The sequence below is a fragment of the Medicago sativa genome, chromosome 3, assembly GCF_051527215.1.
Source record: "Medicago sativa cultivar Bolivia chromosome 3, Bolivia_mono, whole genome shotgun sequence".
NCBI classification, from domain to species: Eukaryota; Viridiplantae; Streptophyta; class Magnoliopsida; order Fabales; family Fabaceae; genus Medicago; species Medicago sativa.
Window position 1 is genome coordinate 15583126 of NC_140751.1, and position 16505 is coordinate 15599630.

At 36.6% G+C, this 16505-nt stretch overlaps 1 long non-coding RNA gene and 1 pseudogene across 2 annotated transcripts; one reads left to right on the top strand and one right to left on the bottom strand.

The window, feature by feature from the left end:
- The first annotated feature begins 3305 nt into the window (after nt 1–3305).
- Nucleotides 3306–6257, top strand: LOC146936064 (F-box/kelch-repeat protein At3g23880-like; annotated as a pseudogene). The gene is made up of 2 exons (XR_015030447.1): nt 3306–4591; nt 5884–6257. The product of XR_015030447.1 is annotated as an F-box/kelch-repeat protein At3g23880-like (transcript).
- Nucleotides 6258–7389: 1132 nt separating this feature from the next.
- LOC146936065 (uncharacterized) lies at nt 7390–11458 on the bottom strand. Its single transcript, XR_015030446.1, has 2 exons — nt 11032–11458; nt 7390–7716 (listed from the first exon to the last, which is right to left on the bottom strand). It is a non-coding gene; the product is annotated as an uncharacterized LOC146936065 (long non-coding RNA).
- Between the last annotated feature and the right edge of the window lie 5047 nt (nt 11459–16505).

Below are 16505 nucleotides of genomic sequence, written 5' to 3' on the forward strand. Positions count from 1 at the left end.
AGACAATTTTTAGAATTTAAACAGGGTTTTAACACATGAAAAGACTAAAATGCCCCTAGGGGCAAAACTGACTCAAAATGACTTCAAACGCAATTTTTTAAAATGGATTTTGACATGGAATTGCAATAGAAACTTATCCAGACTATTTGAAAGGACTCAAACAAATTTTCAAAGATTGAAAGAAATTTTAACATGAGAAATGACTAAAATGCCCCTAGGGGCTAAGCTGACTAGAAAATGACTCAACTGATATTTTTGAAATGAATTTTGACATGAGATTGAAACAAGGACTTATGCAAACCAAATTAAAAGACTCAAACAATTTTCAAAGATAAAAATGAGTTGAATGCAAGAAATGACTAAAATACCCTTTTACATGAATTTTGCAAACAATATTGAAATAAAATGCAGAGAAAAATGTAACTGATCAGAGACAAATCAAATGACTTATAATGCAAGAAAAGAAGAATTGAGTTAGTATTTTTAGGTCCAAAATTAGGGTATAACAAAATGGTGTAAATGAAAGGCAGAGGATCGAATGGTAGAATAAAGGAAAAAGAAATTCAAAGTTGTGAAAAGGCGTTAAAATAAATTAGCATAATAGTCATAAGTTGATTTTGTTTTGAAATGAGGAATTTAAGAATTAATAAAAAAAATGTCAAGTATATATTGTCAAAGCACTTCACTCCAAATTCTGATTTAACATAGACTCAATTGGGTCTATGATCAAGATACCATAGAACCAATTGGGTCTAGTGTGTTGTAGATTTTTTTTTTAACCATTTGGGTTTATAGTAAAGTAAGTCTATGCACATTTCTATAAACAATAACGAAGCTTACTATGCAATTAATTGAGACTACATTAACACACTATAACTTGGAAGGAATTAACAATTATTAGTTCAAAAAAAGGTAGATGAAAGCGAAGGGATCAAAATGAGGTAATTATTTAACACTCTAGATTGAAAGCAATCAACAGGTTACTAGTTCGAAAAAATTTAGATGAAAGCGAAGGGATCAAATGGTGTAAATGAAAGGCAGGGGATCGAATGGTAGAATAAAGGAAAAAGAAATTCAAAGATGTGAAAAGGCGTTAAAATAAATTAGCATAATAGTAATATGTTGATTTGGTTTTGAAATGAGGAATTTAAGAATTAATAAAAAAAAATGTCAAGTATATATTGCCATAGCACTTCACTCCAAATTCTGATTTAATATAGACTCAATTGGGTCTACGATCAAGATACCATAGAACCAATTGGGTCTAGTGTGTTGTAGTTTTTTTAATAACCATTTGGGTTTATAGTAAAGTAAGTCTATGGCACATTTTTATAAACAAAATCGAATCTTACTATGCAATTAATTGAGACTACATTAACACTCTATAACTTGGAAGGAATCAACAATTACTAGTTCAAAAAAAGGTAGATGAAAGTGAAGGGATCAAAACGAGGTAATTATTTAACACTCTAGATTGAAAGCAATCAACAGGTTACTAGTTCGAAAAATTTTTAGATGAAAGCGAAGGGGTCAAATGGTATAAATGAAAGGCAGGGGATCGAATGGTAGAATAAAGGAAAAAGAAATTCAAAGATGTGAAAAGGCGTTAAAATAAATTAGCATAATAGTAATAAGTTGATTTGGTTTTGAAATGAGGAATTTAAGAATTAATAAAAAAAAAATGTCAAGTATATATTGTCATAGCACTTCACTCCAAATTCTGATTTAATATAGACCCAATTGGGTCTATGATCAAGATACGATATAACCAATTGGGTCTAGTGTGTTGTAGATTTTTTTATTAACCATTTGGGTTTATAGTAAAGTAAGTCTATTCACATTTCTATAAACAAAAACGAACCTTACTATGCAATTCATTGAGACTACATTAACACTCTATAACTTGGAAGGAATCAACAATTACTAGTTCGAGGCAAGGTAGAGATTTTGGTGAATACTGTAGAATATAGATCGATAGCTTTTCTGTTATATTTCTCTCGTGAGCAAACAATTCCCTTCACTAGTTCTATACAGAAAATGGCGCAAGGTAACGATGGTGACGACAATCGAAACGCCGACTCACTCGCGGAGGAAACAACCCTAACAAGCCCACCGCTGAAGCTTCCAACTCTTCCTTTCGATCTTAATAAGTTAGGGCGGCCTGTTCTTGGGCTAGTCACCGTATTTTTAATTTTTATCCTTCTTGTATTGAACATGGGTTGATTAATGATAATAGTTAACTTTTTCTTGGTAAAAAAAAACCTTTTCAACAACAAAATAATTGAACCTGTTATAAAAATAAAGTTAATAATAATTTTTTTGAGAGAAATTAAAAATATAGTTTTATATAAATACATTGAGATAAGAGAAACAGAGTGTGTGTAGGCAGTAGACCTATGAAGCCCAGATACTTCAAAATAGGTGACGTACCGTATCCCCTGCGTATCCTGCAGTGATACCTGCCTGATACTTTCCGCTACGTATCGGAAGAGTATAAGATCATTAATTTTATTTTTTTAAAAAATAATTATCCGATACTTTTCCGATACGTATCGGAAGAGTATCAGATAATATAAATTATAACTTTTTTTTTTATATTATTTTGATTTATGTTTTTTTCTATAAAAAGTAAGGAAAAAAACATTATATTACTATAGCACTAACAATGTTCCTTTTGGATATAGTATAACATATTTTTTTTCTTTTGAGGGAATACAGTATAACATTGATGATGTTCTTTTTGAGACATATTATATATGTAATTGACTAATCACCACTCTCTTAATCATCAATGTTACTTATAGGCTTAAATAGGTCTTTCGTCCCTGCAAATATAGGTCATTTGAATTTTCGTCCTTGAAGTTACTAATCCTTCCAATCTGCCACTGCAAATATTAGTCATTTGACTTTTGGTCCTAATTAGGTTATTTTTGCTGAGGTGGGCTGTCATTAGCGACGTGGTGCCCATGTGGCAAGTGATGATTGGGTGAGGTGGTTGACTTAAATAGGTCTTTCGTCCTGCAAATATAGGTCATTTGAATTTTCATCCCTGAATTTACTGATCAGATATAATTAGGACCATTTTTCAAATGATTAATATTTGCAGTGACAGATTGGAAGGATAAGTAATTATATAATTTTTTTTTTAACGTATCACAGCCGTATCGTATCTTGATTTTTGAAATTTTTTCACATATGGTATATCGTATCCGTATCTGTATCTTGTATCCGGGCTTCATAGTAGTGATCGTATCCGTATCTGTATCTTGTATCCGGGCTTCATAGTAGTGTAGACGCGTAAAAAACTGAGATACGAGAAACTAGGGTAGAGATTATAGATCGATAGCGTTTCTGTTCTATTTCTCTCGCTAGCAAACAATTCACTTCACTAGTTCTATACAGAAAATGGCGCAAGGTAACGATGGTGACGACAACCGAAACGCCGACTCACTCGCGGAGGAAACAACCCTAACAAGCCCACCGCTGAAGCTTCCAACTCTTCCTTTCGATCTCTTGCCTGAGATTCTGTGTAGGCTTCCGGTGAAATTACTTGTGCAGCTTCGGTGCCTCTGTAAGTTTTTCAATTCTTAAATTTCTGATCCTAAATTCGCAAAGAAGCACCTTCAATTCTCAACCAAGCGACACCACCTCATGTTAACAAACGCTGATGATGATGAGTTAGTTATGTATGATTCCCCAATCCCATTGATTTTATCTCCTTCTACCGTTTTTACACAGACACAACTTTACCTTCCTGCTACTCTCCCAAATGAACTTTACAACAAGAAAGTGTTGTGCTGTTGCGATGGCATGTTTTGTGGTGAGCTCAATCTTGGTTCTTATTTCTTATGGAACCCTTCCATTACAAAGTTTAAGTTATTGCCTCCTTTGGATAATCCAGGCCAACAGGTTCCTTTTACCATAAGCTTTTGATATGATCATTCCATTGATAATTATAAGGCTGTTGCTGTTTCTCACGAAATTGAAGTTTGTGTTTATACTTTGGGTACTGATTATTGGAGAAAGATAGAGGAAATGCCATATTACGACAGACATAGCTCGGGGATATTTGCGTGTGGCACTGTTAATTGGATTTCATGTACTGGTGGGTGTGAATGGGATGTCATTATTTCTCCTGATTTAGAGGAGTCATATCAAGAGCTTTGCCCACCTGACTTCGGGGATGAAAATAATTCGTGGGAGTTGGGTGTGTTGAGGGATTGCTTGTGTGTCTTCGCAAGTAGTGATGAATATTGGGATGTTTGGATTATGAAGGAGTATGGAAATGAGGAGTCTTGGACTAACTTGTACACTATTCCTAACAAACTGTTATATATAAAGTCTTTGCAAGATCAGGATTTAGTAGCCGATGCTTCTTTATATGTTTCAGAGAATGACCAACTGTTGGTGCAATGTTATGAGCTTGATGATATGCAAAGAAGGGACAATATGAAGTTGGTTGTTTATGATTCCAAAACTGGCACTTTGAATATTCCTGAGTTTCAAAACAACTATGAGCATACAGACGCAATTGTCTACATTGAGAGTCTCATATCACCTTAACCATGGATTCAACTGCAACATATATATGGTTAGTTTTTGTTTCTGTTATTTATATGTTTTGCCTGCTCTGATTCTTGGTGACTTGTTAGATCATTATTAATCAATGGTTGATGGATTCTATTGGTTGAACATTTCTTTTTATTTTCAATAGTTTGGTTAATTTGAGTTGTTGATTCTCTCGCATCTTGCACTATATTTTAAATAGTTCAGAATCATGAATTGTATTAAAAGTTTGTCATTTGATTTTCTAAGATTTGCGTTATGAATTAGATGTAATAATGCCTTCTTAGTGTTGCACAATTTGTTTTACTGTTTGCTTCAAATCTTGCACAATGCATTATGAACTAAAGTGAATAGGTCATATAATACTATTGTGATGTCAGTTTTTAAAGAAGATAATTATTGTAGAACTTATAGAAAAAGATGCACTATACTAAAAAAGAGACGCAAAGTTGAATGATCTCAAATCCATTCATTTTAGTATAATGATGATGATAGACAAGGACGCTTGATTCTGTTTTAACTTTCTTACTGTTTCGGTTATCCTTAATGGAAGGGAAAACTAGTGCTAAACCTTGCAGAACATAAATCTCGGTTTACATCTTGACACTTGTGCAGTTCAGAATGTGAATATAGAATTAAAGTGAAAGATAAAGATGAGAACTTAGTTTATGAGTTTGACTTCAGAGCCATTTTTTGTATGTACATTATTTATATCCTTTTAGTAGTGACTAATGGAATATGTATTGATAGAAGAATTTGATTTATTGGCTGATTATATAGTGTAGTAATAATTTGAATAAGGTTGTGTTGGTCATTACTTGTTACAGATAAAATTGTTCACTATTTTGCCTTATTTGACTAGGATTATATTCATGTTAAATTGCAGTTGTATGATAATATTTTGATGGATGCATTTATTTTAGTTTTGCTATTCAAATTAAGCCACTATTTGTTTAAGGTTGGGGTTCTTTGTATAAGCAGTGAGACTTAAGATACAAGCCCAAAATTGTCAAGCTTATGGGGTTCTAATACTATGAATTCATTTAAAAGTTTCAGTTTTAAGAAATCAATTAAACTTGCTAAGGGGGGTTTCATTATATTTCCAAATGGCACGCATGTGTTTTGTTATCGATATATCTACATATGTCTTACATGTGTTTTCTTAATACTAGACACAGTACTGGTTGGATTCTAACTTTTGTTTGCCTTGACTTTGTTAACATTGCATGTATTTTTTGGATTTGTTGAACTTGGTAGTGTTCAAGTTTTGGATTTTTTCTTCAATCAATGAGTTATTTTGGCTTGTTATTTCTGCAGGTCTTTTCAGATCAGATTCAACCTCAGTCGTAGGAGGAATGCCTCGTTTTTTCAATGAATGCGAGCTGGACTATCTGTTTTTCTGCTATCTTTCGGTTCCCAGGCTTGTGCTGCTGTAATTGGTTTTGCGTGCTGTTGGATTGCAATTGCATTTTATTATCTCTCTGTTTGGTATTTTGATATGGTGGTGATGGACCTTGCATTGTTGTCTTTTTGACATTATGGTTATGTTAGCCTTGCTATCTTAGTGGTTTGTTAGTATGTCCTAGTCTTGCCTAGTTATGTTGGTTAGATGTGGTGTGAGTGACTTTGATTCATTGTTTTTATTTGCTGTCTTTTTTAGTGGTCAATATTTTTATTACTTTTCTTTGCTAGTACAGTGATTTTCTTCTTTTGAAACGGCTAAATATTATTCGAAACACTACCTAGCTCCAGACGAGCAAGAGGCGCAATAAACGGAACTGCAACTTGCCACCAAAACCAAAAATACACACTATTACAACAACAGCAGACTGAAACCCAAAACTAAAACAAAACCCATAACTCCAAACGGCTCTAACTGATAACCTGACCCATTTAAAACCCTCTCCTCTTCATTATGACCCGTTATACAGTGACACTAAAATTAGAAACGATTCTGAGACTGAATAACAAAGTCGTTTCAAAAGGGTAATTCATCAAAGGGGATAACCTCAGATTCGACGAAAAAGGTGTGTTGTGGGGGTGTTTGGGTTGTCAAAGAGAGTGAGATGCCGAGATCGTTGGAAGATGTGACCAAAGCTGGAGACCAGTTGTGAGGGAAGTGAATTGTTCTTGCCCTTCGATGAATTCTTCTGTTCAAAACTGATTATCTCTTCTTTCTTTTCCAAGAACTTTGTGATAGGAAAGAACCGATTAGAAAACCTTTGTTTCAAGTCGTCCCACTACAAAGTAGTTTTGTGCAGGAAAACATTCAACTAGTCCTTTTCTTTTCAATGTGAAGAGTAGATGAAAAGTCTTTGTTTCTTGACATATTCAGAGACTACATTCGGATTGGAGGTAGCAAAAGTCTCATTGAAAAACAACTCATGTTTTACAGAAATGCCTATGAGTCAGCCATAGTAAAAAATGCTTTTTGAGCTTTAAGTTTTCTTTTGTGTGCATCTTCTCTGTGCAAGTGAAACTGTTAGGAATGAACTGGGACTCTGGACAGAAAATTTCCAAGTTGTATGGAAGTCAATTCTTCATTGATTATTGTCTGCATACTTCCATAGCATCCACACAATAGGACCAAATATTGATTGATCAATTTTATTTTCTACAGAAAAATGATTTTAAAAATAAGCTTACACAAAAATAACTAAAACATGTAAAATCATTTTTCCTGTAGAAAATAAAAATATATTTTGCTTAGGTTTTAAAGGAAAAAATATTTGTAGAAGAAATGTTACGTATACAAAATCTATTAATTTAGTCAACATGTAAAATCATTTTTAAATAACCTTAAACAAACGGGTAATAAATATGTTTTTGCAAGGAAAATACAACATCCAAATGCATTTTGCAATTAAAGAATCCCTCAATTATCCATTTCACTATGTTTCACAATCACACAAACTATCCATGATCAATAAAGACAAACAACAGACAATAATAAAGTCAGAGACAAGGTTATCCAATCTATTCAATATACCTATCCAGAAGAAATAATCAAACAGAACTTAATAAGTTAAATAACCCTAGAACTACTACCCCTTTTTACCCCATCTTCAACAAAGCTTCAGACCAGAAAAAGAACCCGAGCAATTCTGATTTTGAATAACCCTTCCATTGAAACAAACAAACACAGCCAACCTGAAAAAGAGACATTCCAAATATTACGTCATAAGGAGTACTTTGAGGCTTAAGGTGCAAGTAAAATTACAAACACAATAGTTAGACATTATAAGGTAGAACTCGTATGGAAAGGATCTTCACTACCATCTCAGAAACTATCAATCATATTCAGACCATTTTACCATTGATATGAATTGTACAATGTGCTGCGTGTGTGTAAGAATTTAAAAATATCGTTTACACAACAATATAATGAATATATCTTTGAAGCAAAACTTTAAAACGCCTGCAAATGAAACACCAAAATATAAAAAATCCATTTTCAGATTAATCATTCAACAAGAAGAACCTGTTATCTTGTGAATTTCTATCCCACAAACATTATTAAAAAGCAAGAGCTAAAACAAAGAAACCATAATACGCTCCTTGTCAATTTGAATTAGTGCATACTATGAATGTTATCAAAATCGTGATTTAGATCCAGATCTTATACAAGATATTGCAGCTCGAAAAATTGAAGTCAAGATTGTAAAAGTAAATCGGGTTTTTTGTGCAAGGAGCAAGTGCGGCCTCTCATTTTATCTCTCTCAATCGCACGCAACATTGTGGCCATTTTTCTCTAAATTGGGAGTTCCCTTCTTATGATTCATTCAGTTTCTTTCCTCTAAACCTCTAACACATCTCTCTACAAACACACCAGACATTAAATACTTAGCAGCTCGAAAATAAATGCATGGCATAAATCATATTGGCATTTCAACTCAGCCAATCAGAAAACTAGACACCACTAAGCAGTAACAAAAAAAAAATCATCATATGCACAATTAAAAGATCAATATTACGTCAAAACAGAAACCAAAATGTTTGCAATTATAATGATAAACATGTAGACATTCTATTAACAACCTCACCTTTTCATTATTTTGGAAAATACTCAAAAATATGCAGCGTTCTTTCTTAATCTCAAGAGACATAGAATTGCATTTCAATCTCACCAATGGTGCAAGAACCTGATGCTCACAGAAAACAAGTTTAAATGAACGAACATGTGCAAGAGAGTCAAACCATGTAGCAATACTAGAAACTAGCATTTCTAGAAGGTTAACTAATATTGAAAGAAACCCTTATTAAACAATACGAAAAAAAGGATTCTAAAATCTAAGAAAATGAATCTTCTACTCCTATCTTTGTTGTCTCGTTCAATAATTAAACCCAACCAAACTCATATTGTCCTAAGCAAAGATGCAACTCAACTGTACTCTGAGTCGTATATACTTTAATTGTTAATTTGCAGTAATCAACACTATCTTACAAGAGAAGTGTGTAAAGAAATTAAGCCAATTAAGCTAATAACAAAAACTGAGAATCATAGTAGTTAATAGCGGATAGCGGCGCGTAGCGGCCGGCCCCAAAAATGCTATAGTGGGATAGTGCATAGCGGTATGACCGCTATTTCATAAAAACAAAAACAACACAAATAAGGAAACAAAGAGCAGAATAGAGTTTTATATGAACAAAACAGACGATTGTTTTTACAAACTACAAACAGAAACAGAGAGAGCAGAATGGAGTTTGGAATCAATAATAACAATAACAAAGAAAACTAGAACAAAAAAGTAACAGGACAACAGAGTTTTGAGATTGTTAAACAAAAAAATAACAGGATAACAAAGCAAAATCATGACAAAGTAGAGGAAGATTTACAGCAGAGGTGAAGAAGTTGTACAGAACAGCAGAAAAGCAGTGGAAGATTTACAGAAATACCCTTTTTTTTTAAACCAAGGACAATTTTGTATTTTCTCTTAAAATGAAATAGCGGTTCTAAACTGCAAAACCGCGTTGCGCCGCTATCGCACACCGCAACGCTATGGCATGTTGCGTAGCGCTCCGGCACCGCACCGCGCGGCCGCTATAGTGGCGCTATTGGCCGCTATTGACTACTATGCTGAGAATGACCATACTATTCCAAACAGTCATGGGAAAACAGAAGTTTTCAAGATATGAGTCTGTTCTCTCTCGATCTCTAGATAACTAGTTCAAAAAGAGGACAGAAAGAACCTAGGTATCATGAAAAACCCTATAATTGGACAACTATCATCACCACCAAGAAAATAAAAGGCTAATTGGTAAAAAATCCTCATTTGATAAATGTAACCATACATCATAAGTTAGAAGCTCTGCAAAAATTAGATCATGTTCATGAATAAATTCCACTGTGCAGCAAAATACAATCAGCAAAGGACTAACGAGAGCTGACAAGTAGATTAGCTACTCATTAAAGTGCATTTGTTAAACACAAAGCATCACACATGCAGATCTTTATGGAGCAATGAACATGAATATTGGAAACAGTAGGGTGAGGTTCTTCAGGAAAAGGCGAATGTGCATAGAACTTTGCGTCAGTAAACTCAAAGTTTGGGCAAGAAAAAATACATGAAAAATTTACTTGGTAACTGTGGTTTTAGTTCAGTTCAGCGTGGAAAACCAAACGGGTTTGCAATTTTATCAAATCAAACAAGTTGAGGATGAATTCTATCAAATCAAACAAGTTGAGAATCAACCTAATTCAGACCGATTCTGGTTGATGCACCATGTTGTGTTTTAGAACTGAACTTTAAAACAGACATTGTTTTTTTCTTATACATCTAGAAAACCTTAACAAAAATTCATAAATGCAAAAAAAGTGATTCAGGCCTAATACGTTTCAAATGCCTGTGCCAAAATTTTGATAGTTTCTATTTTCTAACCACAAACAAATTAACAACGTAGTTAGGTTTTCACCACTAGTTTTGAAACATTGAATTTTATGCAATGAATATTATTTTTCCATCACAACTTTTGGTCTCTACTTTGTCCTTCAAGTTCTTCCACTGCATAACAAAAATCCAAAGACAAGCCAAAAAAAGAACACAGGTAATTTATGATTTACTGATAGACAATTACCTAAAAAATAGCTTCCATCTCATTGTTAATAGTCAGACCAATAGTTTACATATGTGCTAAATAAAATTGGATATTCAATATTCTTTAAAAAATGACATCCCAATAGTTTTCTATAACATATTAATTTTAGTTCATAATGCATTGTGCAAGATTTGAAGCAAACATTAAGAAATTTGTGCAACTCTAAGCGGACATTGTAACATCTACATCATAACACAAATCTTAGAAAAATCAAATGACAAGATGTGAGAGAATCAACAACTCAAATTATTGAAAATAAAAAGCAATTTTCAAGCTATAGAATCCATCAACCATTGATTAATAATGATCTAACAAGTCATCAAGAATCAGAGCACGCATAACATATAAATAACAGAAACAAAAACTAACCATATATATGTTGCAGTTGAATCCATGCTTAAGGTGATATGAGACTCTCAATGTAGACTTTTGCGTTTCTAGGTTCATGGTAGTTTTGAAACACAGGAATATTCAAAATGCCAGTTTTGGCATCATAAACAACCAACTTCATATCGCCATTTTGTACCTCATAACACTCTACCAATAGGTGGTCATCCTCAGAAATATATAAAGCTCTACTGGCTTCTAAATTCTGATCTTGCAGGTTAGCAATAGTGCACAGTTTAGTCCAAGATTCTTGATTTCCACATTCCTTCATAATCCAGACATCCAAAAACGTATGACTTCTTGCAAAGACACACAAGCAATCTCTCAACACACCGAAGCTCCACCATTTTTCATTCCCTAAATTAGGTAGGCAAAGCTTTTGATACGACTCCTTCTCTAAATCAAGAATAATAATTGTTGCGGATTCGATGAAAAACTCACACCAATAACAACTTGATGTGTGGAGCAAGGGATAATTAAGCAACCAAAATCAAAGTGTATGGAACAGTTATAATCACAAGCCAAAAGTAGAAAACAACAGCAAGAGAAAAGGATGAGAGAACACAAAGAATTTGTTGACCCAGTTCGGTCCAAATTGACCTAGTCTGGGGGAGAGAGCAGCCCTCCGTTCCACTATATGATGAGTAACGTTACAAAAGAGATGGATTACAAGAATAAGTCTCCCGCCTAATTCTACCCAAATCCCAGCCTCTTCCCGTAACCAAGAGACTCAATCCTAATAGTGTTTCCCAAGGTGAATCAACCCACAAACCCTAGTTTTGTTCCAAAGAGACAAAACTCTAAACAAACCCTAGTTTTGTTGTTGCCTTTCTAAACCCTTGTTTCAGCCCCCTCTATCTCTCAAGGTTTACACTGATACAATGTCTATATTTATAGTAAAAGAAACTCCCATAAAATTGTACCAAATCTGGCCCAAAAATACGTTTCTGAAAAATAACAGCACGCAAAATCGGGCCCCGATTTTTACCATTCGGGCGCCGATTTTTCCAGTACCAAACTGCTTCCAAAGACAGCCAAAATCGGGCCCCGATTTTTGCCATTCGGGCCCCGATTTGTACTTTCAGCAAACATCAATTTTTGGCCTCCAAACTCCAATTTTGAGTCACTTTCACAACAATCTCCACCTTGACTCCAAATTAGTGATGATGCCCATTTAACATCAACACCTTGCTGCTCTTTCCCTTGCTTCCCACTACACCAAGTAGCTCCACAAGTTTGCACCCTAATCCCTTCAGCCATCGGAATGTCTTCCGCCTTCTCGAAGGTACTTGCAGTCCAACTACGCCAGGAATTTTAGGTAGTTCCACAAGCCTTTACCATAACCTCTTCAACACGAGACATCTCCCGCTTCCTTGAAAATCTACTTGTTCCCAATCACCCTTGGATTTTAGAGTAATCCACAAGTATACACCTCCCATCCCTTCAGCCCTCGGAATGTCTTCCGCCTTCTCGAAGGTCCTTGCAGTCTAACTACGCTCGGTATTTTAGGTAGTCCCACAAGCATTCACCATGACATCTTCAACACAGGACATCTCCCGCTTCCTTGAAGGTCTCCTTGCATCCAATCACCCTTGGCCTTTTTTTAGGGTAATCCCGCAAGCTGTGCAGTACATTCTTCAACCTTATGAAGAAATCTCTTGCTCACCATAGAGCATAGCACCCAAGGTCCTCCATAGCCGTACCATTACCGGTGTGTTCAACTCCACCTCAAGCTGAGCGTACTTTACCTCAACTAGCAAATGCGTACATCCCATTATGTCTTCAACCTTGAAACTCCACCTCAACAGGTAGATCATGAGTATTGTTGCCTCCGCCTCTCCAGACTGATCATGAGTATTCTTACCACCGCCTCTCCAGGCTGATGTTGAGTGTTTAACGTCTCTCCAGACGAACACCGCTCCACTAGGCATCAATCCCAAGGTGACCAACATCACCTTCTTCATCCTCCAAACAACACCACACCATCAGAGCACCCGCATCCTCAAGACGCACCTTAATGTTCTCAAAATCACCAATGATTTTGTTGAACTCCACAAGTAGCTCCATGACGGCCTTTAACTTTACCATCCTGAATAAGTAAAGTTGTTGCTTTAGGAATTGCCGACGAGTCAAAGACTTTGTCATATACAAATATTCGAACTTTGACCACATCGATGTCGCGGTTGTATCCTTTGCTACTTCTCTCAAATCTTTATCCCCGAGGCACAAGACAATGGCACTCCTGGCCTTGTCCACCATCTCGGTCTTCTCCGCTCGTGACATGGTGACCGGTAACGAACCTTCACCCTTCAAAGCTTTCTCACACTTTTGCTGTATTAACACCGCTTCCATCTTTACCTTCCATAACCCAAAATCGTTATCTCCGGTAAACTTCTCAATATCCCACTTCGAACCCATGGTACTAGATTATCCTTTGACCTTGCCCCACGGTGGGCGCCAATTGTTGCGGATTCGATGAAAAACTCACACCAATAACAACTTGATGTGTGGAGCAAGGGATAATTAAGCAACCAAAATCAAAGTGTATGGAACAGTTATAATCACAAGCCAAAAGTAGAAAACAACAGCAAGAGAAAAGGATGAGAGAACACAAAGAATTTGTTGACCCAGTTCGGTCCAAATTGACCTAGTCTGGGGGAGAGAGCAGCCCTCCGTTCCACTATATGATGAGTAACGTTACAAAAGAGATGGATTACAAGAATAAGTCTCCCGCCTAATTCTACCCAAATCCCAGCCTCTTCCCGTAACCAAGAGACTCAATCCTAATAGTGTTTCCCAAGGTGAATCAACCCACAAACCCTAGTTTTGTTCCAAAGAGACAAAACTCTAAACAAACCCTAGTTTTGTTGTTGCCTTTCTAAACCCTTGTTTCAGCCCCCTCTATCTCTCAAGGTTTACACTGATACAATGTCTATATTTATAGTAAAAGAAACTCCCATAAAATTGTACCAAATCTGGCCCAAAAATACGTTTCTGAAAAATAACAGCACGCAAAATCGGGCCCCGATTTTTACCATTCGGGCGCCGATTTTTCCAGTACCAAACTGCTTCCAAAGACAGCCAAAATCGGGCCCCGATTTTTGCCATTCGGGCCCCGATTTGTACTTTCAGCAAACATCAATTTTTGGCCTCCAAACTCCAATTTTGAGTCACTTTCACAACAATCTCCACCTTGACTCCAAATTAGTGATGATGCCCATTTAACATCAACACCTTGCTGCTCTTTCCCTTGCTTCCCACTACACCAAGTAGCTCCACAAGTTTGCACCCTAATCCCTTCAGCCATCGGAATGTCTTCCGCCTTCTCGAAGGTACTTGCAGTCCAACTACGCCAGGAATTTTAGGTAGTTCCACAAGCCTTTACCATAACCTCTTCAACACGAGACATCTCCCGCTTCCTTGAAAATCTACTTGTTCCCAATCACCCTTGGATTTTAGAGTAATCCACAAGTATACACCTCCCATCCCTTCAGCCCTCGGAATGTCTTCCGCCTTCTCGAAGGTCCTTGCAGTCTAACTACGCTCGGTATTTTAGGTAGTCCCACAAGCATTCACCATGACATCTTCAACACAGGACATCTCCCGCTTCCTTGAAGGTCTCCTTGCATCCAATCACCCTTGGCCTTTTTTTAGGGTAATCCCGCAAGCTGTGCAGTACATTCTTCAACCTTATGAAGAAATCTCTTGCTCACCATAGAGCATAGCACCCAAGGTCCTCCATAGCCGTACCATTACCGGTGTGTTCAACTCCACCTCAAGCTGAGCGTACTTTACCTCAACTAGCAAATGCGTACATCCCATTATGTCTTCAACCTTGAAACTCCACCTCAACAGGTAGATCATGAGTATTGTTGCCTCCGCCTCTCCAGACTGATCATGAGTATTCTTACCACCGCCTCTCCAGGCTGATGTTGAGTGTTTAACGTCTCTCCAGACGAACACCGCTCCACTAGGCATCAATCCCAAGGTGACCAACATCACCTTCTTCATCCTCCAAACAACACCACACCATCAGAGCACCCGCATCCTCAAGACGCACCTTAATGTTCTCAAAATCACCAATGATTTTGTTGAACTCCACAAGTAGCTCCATGACGGCCTTTAACTTTACCATCCTGAATAAGTAAAGTTGTTGCTTTAGGAATTGCCGACGAGTCAAAGACTTTGTCATATACAAATATTCGAACTTTGACCACATCGATGTCGCGGTTGTATCCTTTGCTACTTCTCTCAAATCTTTATCCCCGAGGCACAAGACAATGGCACTCCTGGCCTTGTCCACCATCTCGGTCTTCTCCGCTCGTGACATGGTGACCGGTAACGAACCTTCACCCTTCAAAGCTTTCTCACACTTTTGCTGTATTAACACCGCTTCCATCTTTACCTTCCATAACCCAAAATCGTTATCTCCGGTAAACTTCTCAATATCCCACTTCGAACCCATGGTACTAGATTATCCTTTGACCTTGCCCCACGGTGGGCGCCAATTGTTGCGGATTCGATGAAAAACTCACACCAATAACAACTTGATGTGTGGAGCAAGGGATAATTAAGCAACCAAAATCAAAGTGTATGGAACAGTTATAATCACAAGCCAAAAGTAGAAAACAACAGCAAGAGAAAAGGAAGAGAGAACACAAAGAATTTGTTGACCCAGTTCGGTCCAAATTGACCTAGTCTGGGGGAGAGAGCAGCCCTCCGTTCCACTATATGATGAGTAACGTTACAAAAGAGATGGATTACAAGAATAAGTCTCCCGCCTAATTCTACCCAAATCCCAGCCTCTTCCCGTAACCAAGAGACTCAATCCTAATAGTGTTTCCCAAGGTGAATCAACCCACAAACCCTAGTTTTGTTCCAAAGAGACAAAACTCTAAACAAACCCTAGTTTTGTTGTTGCCTTTCTAAACCCTTGTTTCAGCCCCCTCTATCTCTCAAGGTTTACACTGATACAATGTCTATATTTATAGTAAAAGAAACTCCCATAAAATTGTACCAAATCTGGCCCAAAAATACGTTTCTGAAAAATAACAGCACGCAAAATCGGGCCCCGATTTTTACCATTCGGGCGCCGATTTTTCCAGTACCAAACTGCTTCCAAAGACAGCCAAAATCGGGCCCCGATTTTTGCCATTCGGGCCCCGATTTGTACTTTCAGCAAACATCAATTTTTGGCCTCCAAACTCCAATTTTGAGTCACTTTCACAACAATAATGACATCGGATGCAAACCAATTAACAGTGCCATTCCCAAATAACCCCGATTTATGGATGTAGTAATTAGCTGGGATGTCATGTATTCTTGTCCAATAATCAGTCCCCAAAGTATAAACAAAAACTTCATTTTTTTTAGAAACAGAAATGACCTTATAATTATCAATGTAATGATCATACCCAAAGCTTAGTGATTTCCATTTGTGCTTCCTCAAACGAGGC